This window comes from Anolis sagrei, chromosome 2 (genome assembly GCF_037176765.1).
Source record: "Anolis sagrei isolate rAnoSag1 chromosome 2, rAnoSag1.mat, whole genome shotgun sequence".
Taxonomy (NCBI): Eukaryota; Metazoa; Chordata; class Lepidosauria; order Squamata; family Dactyloidae; genus Anolis; species Anolis sagrei.
Genome location: NC_090022.1, coordinates 284,058,988 through 284,069,495, shown reverse-complemented (window position 1 = coordinate 284,069,495; position 10,508 = coordinate 284,058,988). Strand labels below are relative to the sequence as shown.

General features: G+C 39.8%; 1 long non-coding RNA gene across 1 annotated transcript; it reads right to left on the bottom strand.

The window, feature by feature from the left end:
• Positions 1–6,757: 6,757 nt before the first annotated feature.
• Positions 6,758–10,000, bottom strand: LOC132766401 (uncharacterized). Its single transcript, XR_009630461.2, has 2 exons — positions 9,709–10,000; positions 6,758–6,926 (listed from the first exon to the last, which is right to left on the bottom strand). It is a non-coding gene; the product is annotated as an uncharacterized lncRNA (long non-coding RNA).
• Between the last annotated feature and the right edge of the window lie 508 nt (positions 10,001–10,508).

The following is a 10,508-nucleotide window of genomic DNA, read 5'->3' as shown; positions in this document are numbered from 1 at the left end:
GAGATGTGGGGTGTGGAACAACGGTTTCCCCCACTGCCTGCTGGATTTACCCCACTGCCCGATAGATGCCCTCACTTTCCCCTGGCAATGTGATGAGGTCCTCAGTGTCAGAAATGTCTTAAAGACACTCAAGAACAACAAAAACAAATGGATCTGAATACACAGGGATTCAAAGTGTGCTAATCTCATCATTTTGTATCCTCGTTTTTAAAACATATCTCAGGTTCCTTCTGTCAAAGGCATGAAAAAATGTGAAATCTGAAAAGGTCTAACAAAAATAATTACAAGGAATTCCTCCTATTATAGTATCCATCTAGATCAGTGGTTCTCAACTTGGGGTCCCCAGATGTTTTTGGCTTTCAACTCCCAGAAATCCTAACAGCTGGTATACTGGCTGGGATTTCTGGGAGTTGTAGGCCAAAAACATCTGGGGACCCCAGGTTGAGAACCACTGATCTAGCTCCTGCTGTCCACATAATAGTTTTCCTTAGTTAGGCAGCTTCCATAGAGACCTTAATCTTATCTGGGGCAGTGAGGCCTGTATGGGGAAGGGAAGAAGGGGGGCATTTATGAATACAGTGAATGTTCTCGCACAATATCAGATTTAGCCCTTAATAGAAACTGTGGTGTAGCAATGGGGGAGTTGGGAGTTGAGAGGGGACATTGGCCCTCCAACATGAATTCAGCCTCCCAGTGAGATTTTACATCAGAGCCCAAATTTATAACATTCCAGTAACCTATTATGTCAACTGAACATTTAGAAATAGCGTTTAGGCATCTGAAGAAAAAAAGAAAGGGAAAATAACATAGGGAAAACAAACACAGAAAATACAAATTCTGGAATTGAATAATCTTTGGCATTTCATTCTCTGCAATGCTAGAAATGTAGGTAACGAGAAAACATTTTTGAGTGCTCTGGAACTATTGTAGAAAGGCAATGCACTTCTTAAATATATAAAAAGGGTTTTTTGTGTGTTTCAGGAGCGACTTGAGAAACTGCAAGTTGCTTGTGGTGTGAGAGCATTGGCCATTTGCAAGGATGTTGCCATCCTTGTGGGAGGCTTCTCTCATGTCCCCACATGGAGAGCTGGAGCTTGACAGAGGGAGCTCATCCGCACTCTCCCCAGATTCGAACCTCCGACCTGTTGGTCTTCAGTCCTGTCGGCACAAGGGTTTAACCCATTGTGCCATTGGGGCAATAAAAAGGTGAGAGATATTTATGTACATTCAAAATGCCAGAAAATATACTCTGTCTTCGCATTACAGATTTCTGTGAGATACCGTTGACCACATCTGCCCTTCATATGTCTTTTTCTATTCTTAAATCTCTTCTGCAAAGGTTAAGACAGTTGTGACTTCTAAAACAATATAATATTGTCCCCACCTCATAAAATGATACAAGCTATGGAACAATCTCTCTCCAAAGTTCTTTTATAGTCTACACTCCATGTTGAATAAGAGTTTGGATCTGCTATTGTTTCTACTTGTGAGCTTTAGCAGTCCTGTCAAAAGAAGAGGGGGGCAACTTGCCATTGCAATGTTACATGAAAGGTAGATGTTAATATCCTTTGCAGTAAATTGAAATCGGATCTGTAGAAATCTGTCTTTCTCCCCTCAGGAACACTTTTCAAATCACATTGCCTTTGTTGGCTTCTGGATGGTTTTAATCATGCCAGCAAATGCTAATTAATATCCTCTTCCAAAAGTACTCCATGATGTAATAATATAATGTAATGGTTTTCACGTGTTCTGTTTTCACATAATCCCCATATTCTTGATTTGCTTGTCAACATATTATTGTCCAAGTAGTCCTGGACTTTACAATGATTTTTGGGGAAAGCCTCAAAAGAATTACTTTTAGAGATCATAACCTATTGACTGGGGATTCTGGGAATTGTAGTCCAAAAAGTAACCTTTTTGTTCCAGTTACTTGGTTAGACTCTTAGGACCCTTCCACACAGCCACATAACTCAGAATATCAAGGCAGAAAATCCCTCAATATCTGCTTTGAACTGGGTTATCTGAGTCCACACTGCCGCATATTCCTTTTCGAAGCAGATAATGTGGGATTTTATTTAGCTGTGTGGAAAGGGCATCAGAATATATAGACTACTAACTGGTCTATGTGGCTCGGGTTGCAGTGTGGGAAGAGCACACAACAAAAAGGGTCTAATCCCCACCTCACCCTCTTGCTTAACCAAACCAGAATTTGAGTGGGAAGTATAATACAACTACAAATGAACAAAAACAAATATCTCTTGAATTTGAGGAACAGGAACCATGTCCTTCCTCCACAAATTGATAGCCTTTTTTTCAAGCACCCTCATGTGCCATGACTACAGACTACTATCATTTGGGGATTGAGATACCATGGCCCTATCTCCCAGACTTTCAACCTTATCACACAGGGCATTTCTGTCCCCATTCGCCCATGAAGCCCCATGCTGCCCATCAAATGATGTACGGTGACTTCTGGTGGGGATCTGTGGCTTCATGGTGGAAAGCCGCCGCCAGCACAGAAGCCACCTCATGTTCTATAAGGAACGACTGGACTTTTGTGGAGTGGTGATGCTTCCCCACATGGGATGGCAAGCGTCACCTGACAGCTAAGGTGCTGGGATTGCCTCGCTGCTGCCCTGATTCACCACGGAGAGTGGTGAATTATGGCTCTGGACCTCATCTAATGGTGAATTATGGCTCTGGACCTCATCTAATGGTGAATTATGGCTCTGGACCTCATCTAATGGTGAATTATGGCTCTGGACCTCATCTAATGGTGAATTATGGCTCTGGACCTCATCTATGTGATGAGGTTCCTTGTCTCCTTTTACATTTCCAGGTCAACAGCTTTGACTTAAAGGAGAGAAAGATGTTTCCTGAGGGCCAGCAGTTCATTACTATAATTACACAATCACAACTTTGGTATCCATACATGTGATATTCTTGTTTGGCTTCAAGTCGTTTCCAATTTAGGGCAATCCTAAGGCAAACCTATCACTGTTTTTTCAGGGCAAGATTTGTTTGTAGGAGGCTTGCTCTTGCCTTCTTCTGAGGCTGAGAGAATGTTATCTTTTACTTGCTTCTTGCATAGCTGGTTCATCATCACCATCATTATTGCATGCACTATTTCAATCAAGAATTATATTCATGTCTCTACCTCCTTTTAATTACTACAGAAAAGGAAGTGTTTAGACAGGTGTCTGTGGTTATGCAGAGACTTTCTGGTCTCCTTTCTTTTCCTCTCTTCTGACTATGATGGTTGTAAGCCACAATGGCATATAGCACCTGGGCCTAAAAATTTCATTTTATTACTTATACCAGGCATGTTTAAGTGGAAGGGTACTAAATTGGCTACATGGGAGACTTTTCATTTTTAACAAATTTAAACAAATCTTTTTTAAATGCTCCCAAATAAAAACTGGGGTGCACGGAAACATTCTTATCATGTTTGAGGTCTCAAGGACATTTGAAGCATGATGCATACAGCAGGAATACAGATGCTTCAAATTAAGACAAAATTACTTTTTTGCCATATAGAGATCATTCTAAGGGACTACTGGGAGCCACAGAATGGCTTTTGTTCACCCAACTTAAATTTTTAAAAATGTGTTAAAATATATTATATTGAGTATATTAAGAAGTGGTGCTGGAGGAAAGTTCTGAGAGTGCCTTGGACTGCGAGAAGATCCAACCAGTCCATCCTCCAGGAAATAAAGCCCGACTGCTCATTGGAGGGAAGGATACTAGAGACAAAGTTGAAGTACTTTGGCCATATCATGAGGAGACAGCAAAGCCCAGAGAAGACAATGATGCTGGGGAAAGTGGAAGGCAAAAGGAAGAGGGGCCAACCAAGAGCAAGATGGATGGATGGCATCCTTGAAGTGACTGGACTGACCTTGAAGGAGCTGGGGGTGGTGACGGCCGACAGGGAGCTCTGGCGTGGGCTGGTCCATGAGGTCACGAAGAGTCGGAGACAACTGAACGAATGAACAACAAATATTAAGAAGTACCAAGCTAATATTTTGAATGTTTAGCTTGTTGCTCGCTCATTTCTTTTGCCCACCCAAAACAAAATAATGAGACAAGACAGCTGAGTAGGGTTAACTATGGGCAACTTGGCCTTCAACAAAATGGGTGCCGTAGGTGCACACCGAGATGTGAAATTATATCACCATTCCCCACATGAAAACCTATTTAAGGAAACACCCAATGCCATTTTCCCAAAAACCCCAATGCTGAAATGAAGAGGTAAAATTTGTGTTGCTTGCCTCCAATCATTGAGGAGGCAAATACCCCCCCCCCCCCATTCCAGGATTGTAGGAAAGGGAAAGACATTTTTTTCTTTTTAAAAAATGAAATATCAGTAGGATGCATTAGTGAGTCAATGCTAGATATGTAGGTCTTCACTATATATTTAATAAAGGAAGAAATGCATATTTTCCTTCTTCCTGTGAAAAAATTAAAACCCTGAGAGTTTTGAAGGCTACTTCCCAATTGAGATCTATGAAGAATTAATATTATTATTATTTACAGTATTTCTATGTTTTCTCACCTCAAGGGGGACTCAAAGCAGTTTACACATAAGTAATGGCAAAATTCAATGCCAGTACAAACAATTACAATTATACACAAACAATTACAATTATATCTGGTAGTTTGCTGTAGAAAACACTTTTTGTATATAGGAAATAGTATTTTTGCACAGAAATATCATTTTCTACACACAAATAATGGTTTCATGTACAGAAAACTCTTTTCTAAGTAGAAAAATCTGTTTCACTGTCAGTTAACCACACATTAGTATTCCTAAACAGAAAAAAGCTGTATGGGAGTACTAATTTTTACACAAAATATGCTGTTTTATGTTTAGAAAAATACAAAAAAAATGCATTTTGCAGGTCTAAAACTGTGATAATTATTATCTGTTAAGGATTATTAAAATCAGATATATGAAATTGAATATTCTTTCTATTACTATTCAGCACATATATTTGTGTAAACAATTCTGGAGGAATTTCTATCTTTATCACAAAAAAGATACTAACACTCCAGGACATTCTAAACCTACCTGACAGTAATAATATTCAATTTGCCTACTTGTAAACTATTATTTCTCAACAGAAGGCAGAGGAGGGCGAGTGCTAACTTCTCATACCTGCCTAATACAAATATGCTCTTTGCTTTATTTTAGCTGTCAAGAGGGTTCTTTCTTATACTCTGAAAACTGATCTACTTTCAAAGGCCTGTCCTACATCTAGGAATCAGGCTATGTCCCCCAAATGGTTTTATGGTCAACTACACCATAACACCTCACTTTTTGACTCAAATACTACTCTGTATTTGGTTGTAGTGAATTAAACATTCGTTTAGCTGAACCCTCTGGGAACTGAGGTTTTCTTTTTACCAGGGGAACAGAGCAGTTGGCAATGGTGGGCATACTGTCTTTTAGGGAAGTCTGGCTACCATTATTGATTTTCTTGTTGAGGAAGCCTTGATAAGCTTCCAAAGGATCCCTAGATTTCTTGGAACACAGTGTGAAAACTGCAGGTGGAAACCATTGTAGCCAGCTAGATGAGAATGTGTTTCTATTTTTTTGTATTTCTTCCAGCTTTGTGAGCATCGCAGTCAACATAAAAAGTGTTTAGTATGCTACTGGAGAGCCATTCCTGATTGTGGAGTACTCAGACAAACAATAAATCAATTTTGTGTATGCATGACTTCCAAGAAAAAGAGGAACTAGATATTGTAACGTTGATAAAAGTGTGAAGACATAGTTAAGGTCACAAATGTCTTCCTAGTAACATACATCAAGTGTTCTGCGTACTTTCAGGTTGTTTCCAATTTATGCTGACCATAAGGTGATCCAGTCACAGGGATTTCTTAGTAAAAATTTATTCAGGATATATTTTCCTTTGCCTTTCTATAAGGCTCAGAGTACATGATTTCCTTAAAGTTACCCACTGAGTTTCTATAATTGAGTGGGAGTTTGAACCCTAGTGTTCAAGTCATAGTCTAATGTTCAAACCATTATAACATACACTGGCTGTTGAGGGCAGGTGGGGGATGTATTGGGATTTGTTGGTAGATCTCTCTGTTATTTGTAATAGATGTACATGGATTTTTGATACCCTGTTCTCAAACAATGGCAATGCTTTCCAGTCATAGAATATATTGCTTCAAGGAAAATCAAGAGCGGATACATGTGTGAAAGTATTTGCAAGATTGGTTGTGGTGTGATCACCTGTTGGCTAATGGCAATCTCATCAATTTCATAGGGTTTTCTTAGGCAAGGAATACTCAGAAGTGGTTTTGCCAATTCCTTCCTCTGAAATACAGTGAAACCTTGACTTACAAGCGAACCAACAATTTTATTGAGATTTTATTGAGCCATCACTTGGTTAATTTTTTGCTTTCAGATGCAAGTAGAGATTTGAGTTACAAGCTAGCACGAGAGTATGCCACCTGTCATCTTAAGGGAGCAGCCAGGAAAGCTCCTTGCTCTTGTCCTTGCTGTTATTTCTGGAATCCCAGGGCTTTGGGAGATTGTAAGAAAGCTGAGGGGACAGGAGCCTACCTTCTATCCTGATTAAAATATGCAATTTACACAGATACCTGTTGTTCTAATTTGATTTGACATAACAGCAATTTGAGTTAAGATTTCAGAACAAATTAAACTCGTAAGTCAAGGTATCACCTGTATAGCCAACAACACCTGGTCTTTATTGGCCACCAAAGTACGCACAAGGAATGACTCCACTTAACTTCTAAGATCTGATGGCTTTATTACAACTGGTACCAAACATCATGTTTCTGAATTTGGAGTGTTCAACTGTCCACCTGAGCCACTGTTTTTCACATGACTTTGGTTATTGGGTGTAAAAATATAAATGAAGTAAGAGGCAGGTTGTGTGGGCTGTCCAATAAGTCTGAAAAAGAAAAGAAATACACTATAGTTCAGAACAAGATCAAAGGATTAACAATCGACCACAGAAAGTGCAGTAATCAAGTGTTTGCTGAAATCCTAAATGTACCAGAGTTCAAACTTTCAAACAGTTTTGCCACATGGAATATCTAAGGAAGTCAGGGTATGAAAGAGCCCACAGCTTATTTGCAAATCATGTCTCATTCTCCAAGGGTCCTGCTGAAAATGCCTTGTGCAGCCCTGGGAGTGAGGGCTGGAAACAACTGGCTGGGTTCAAGAAAGACGAAGGCTGTACTCAAGGAACCAAAGGCAGAAAGGCAGATGGGAGCATGGACATTTCCATTTTCAGCATTTCTAATCCAGAATCTGAAATCTGAAATACTTCAAAATCCAAAATTGTTCACCTTGGGTATATGAATCAGTGACACCTTTATTTTCTGAAGTTTCAGTGTTCAAAACTCTTGGTTCATGCACTCAATTAATTAAAATATTGAATACAATTTCCTTCAAGCTTTGTGGATAAAGTACATATGAAACATGTACATTGGCGGCTCAACCATTACGCAAAGTAAGCATTTGCAGTATAGCTTTTGAGGCTCTTGGGGGAAAATAGACCTTGACATATGCGAGTTGTAGTTACTGGGATGTATAGTTCACCTGTAATCAAAGAGCATTCTGAACTCCATCAATGATGGAATTGAACCAAATATGGCACACAGAACTCCCACAACGAACAGAAAATATATATCAGTGATTGGTTGGGGAGGGGGGGGGTAATACTGTTTGCTTACCGTTGAAAATTACCTAGGGCCGCCTATGAACATGTATAAATGTAATGTTTGGGCTTGGGCCCCTCCCATCTTCCAACATATCTCATTAAGTACATATATATGCAAACACAGGTATTTCAAAATACAAATAAAATCCAAATCATTTCTGGTTCCAAACATTTTGGATAAAATGTGATTAATCTGTAACTTCAAGGAATGCAATACCGTCTAATCCTGGAATTTTTAGTTTGGTGAGGCACCAACATCCTTTAGAAGAGTAGGCTAAAGATGCGGCAAAACTACAACTCCCATGACTCCATAGCATTGCACCATGGCAGTTAAAGTGCTGTCAGACTGTATTAATTCTACAGTGTAGATGCATCCCAATCTAGTCAAGGAAATGGGATTTATTTATTTATTTATTTATCGTGTCATCAGCAACCATTGTATTACAGGATGTACTACATTACATCCCAAGGAAATGGGATGTAATGTAGAAAGACTTGAGATTGGAAAGTGATGGGAATGTGTAGTGACTGGTTAGGGATCAACAGACTACATGGGGTCAATGAACACAAATATTGAGATATATCAGCAGCTCAGTAAGCTACATTATTTGTCTATGGAGCTCAATATTTCCTTCACTGATTGGCAGCGGCTCTCCAGGGCTTCCCAACCCTACTTAAGATTGCCAAAGACTGAGTTTTGAACCATTTGCATGCAAAGCGTGAGGTCTTCCATGACAGTTTTCCTGCCCCTGTTGCTGGCATCCGATTATATGCGCACATGTCTTGCCTGGTGACTTCAGATAGGTGTCACAATAGCTTCTGAACACCCATAATTTCTGAGATAATGTTTACATGCAAAATTATAATTTTTTTAAAAAAAGCTGTCATTTCTCTACATTTTCCTGATGTGTTTATTTGTATCAGGATTAATTTGAGGTTTAATTAAAATGCATTCTTTTTTATATAGTTTGCATCTCTTCTGTGGAGCTGTCAAGGTGTGAATATTAAATTAACCATATGCCTAAAATATCCTCTCCCCCCACCCCATCTATAGGCACTTTCACTACTCTTTCAAAGTAGCAACAGCTGCTAATCTTTAAAGGCAGTTGATCATAATAAACCAATAAAAATAGGTGAGTTGCTTGGAAAGTTTAATCAGTAACATATTTAGTGTGACTGATTTCAGTAAACTTCTTGTTTTCTCTTCCTCACTGGAAATTTGATGTTTCAAAATTAAAATGCATGACCTAACATTTCTGGTCTTCTTGATCTCCAGTGCTTGAAATTAGTGAGCAGTTCCATAATAATGGTAATAAATTGATCCATACTAACTGTTAATTAATTGGGAGGGAGAGAAAATTTAATTACTGGGAACCACTGTAAATGTGGGGGATTGAGAATTAAAGCAATACTTATTTATTATTTAAGCTTATTTTGAACCCAATGGGGGAAAATTACGATAAATGATTGCTCGCATTCGAGCAAGCAAGTGCTGCTTTCTACCTTCTTTAGAATCAATGTTAAAAATATTTTCTTTTCTTTTTTTGCACAATCAATTGAAGAGAAGGCAGATCAATAACCAATTCACAGTTTAAAAAAAATCCCAATCATATCCCAATTTGACTTTCTATTTTCATTGCAATATCCCAGTTTAGACAAAATCTGAATTTTGTGTTGCCCTCTCAGATCTACCATCCTAGCCACCCAACCATGTTTGAATAAAATTAATAATATCTGACCAGGTTCTCTTCTGCACCTGTGAAATGCAAAACTAAGCCCTTTGCTTGAAGCCAAATGGGCAGAGAGCCTAGTGCATGCAGCAGGGAGGAAATCTGTGCACTGCTAAGAGATTCCCTGAAATCCCACGGCAACACCTTGTCAGATAAATTAGAAGAACCACAGTAAAAGGTAGAAAACACTGGCAAGACAGGCAGGAGGGCATAAGGCAGTTAAATAGCCAGAGCTGTGCTAATGTCCAGCAAAACGTCCAGGGCTAGGAGGAACTTACCTTCCTTGCCAGATGCCATAAAACGCTGCTGAGTTTGTAGAATATCTTCCGGCACACGGCAGCCAATCAATCAGATGATTTGCATGAGGTCTAAGCCAGAAAGGCCCACTGTGATGAGGCATTGCCAGGAGCCATCCAACATGGTGGTTTTAGAATCCCCTACCTAATGTGAGCTGAAACAAGGACTAAGAGATGAAGCTGTCTGCTATCATAACTAGCAAGAGCAGCCCCAGAGAGCTTTAGAGTTGGAAACAGCTGTGATTTGATTTCTCATTACTGCCAGTTGACTTGGGAGTGGTAGCAGTGGTGAGTGCAGGGGGTGGGGGGGGAGAAAAATTAAGAGAGGCTGTGAACAAAGATGTAATAGACCAGCCAATATCCACAGAGGAAATCTTGTACCTCTGCAGTAGTAGCTAATACAGGAAAGATGAACAGCTGTAGAAAATCCCTCTACCTCCAAGGGTAAGGTTACTGTCATAGCCCCCGGTGGCGCAGTGAGTTAAACCCCTGTGCCGCCAGGACTGAAGACCAACAGGTTCAAATCCGGGGAGAGTGCAGATGAGCTCCCTCTTTCAGCTCCAGCTCCTCATGCGGAGACATGAGAGAAGCCTTCCACAAGGATGGTAACAAATCAAAACATCCAGGAGTCCCCTGGGCACCGTCTTTGCAGATGGCCAGTTCTCTCACACCAGAAGCCACTTGCAGTTTCTCAAGTCGCTTCTGACATGACAAAAAAACTGTAATAGTACTCTGAACACATCAGACTCATCTGATTTTGGGAGCTAAGCTTCTTCTTAATA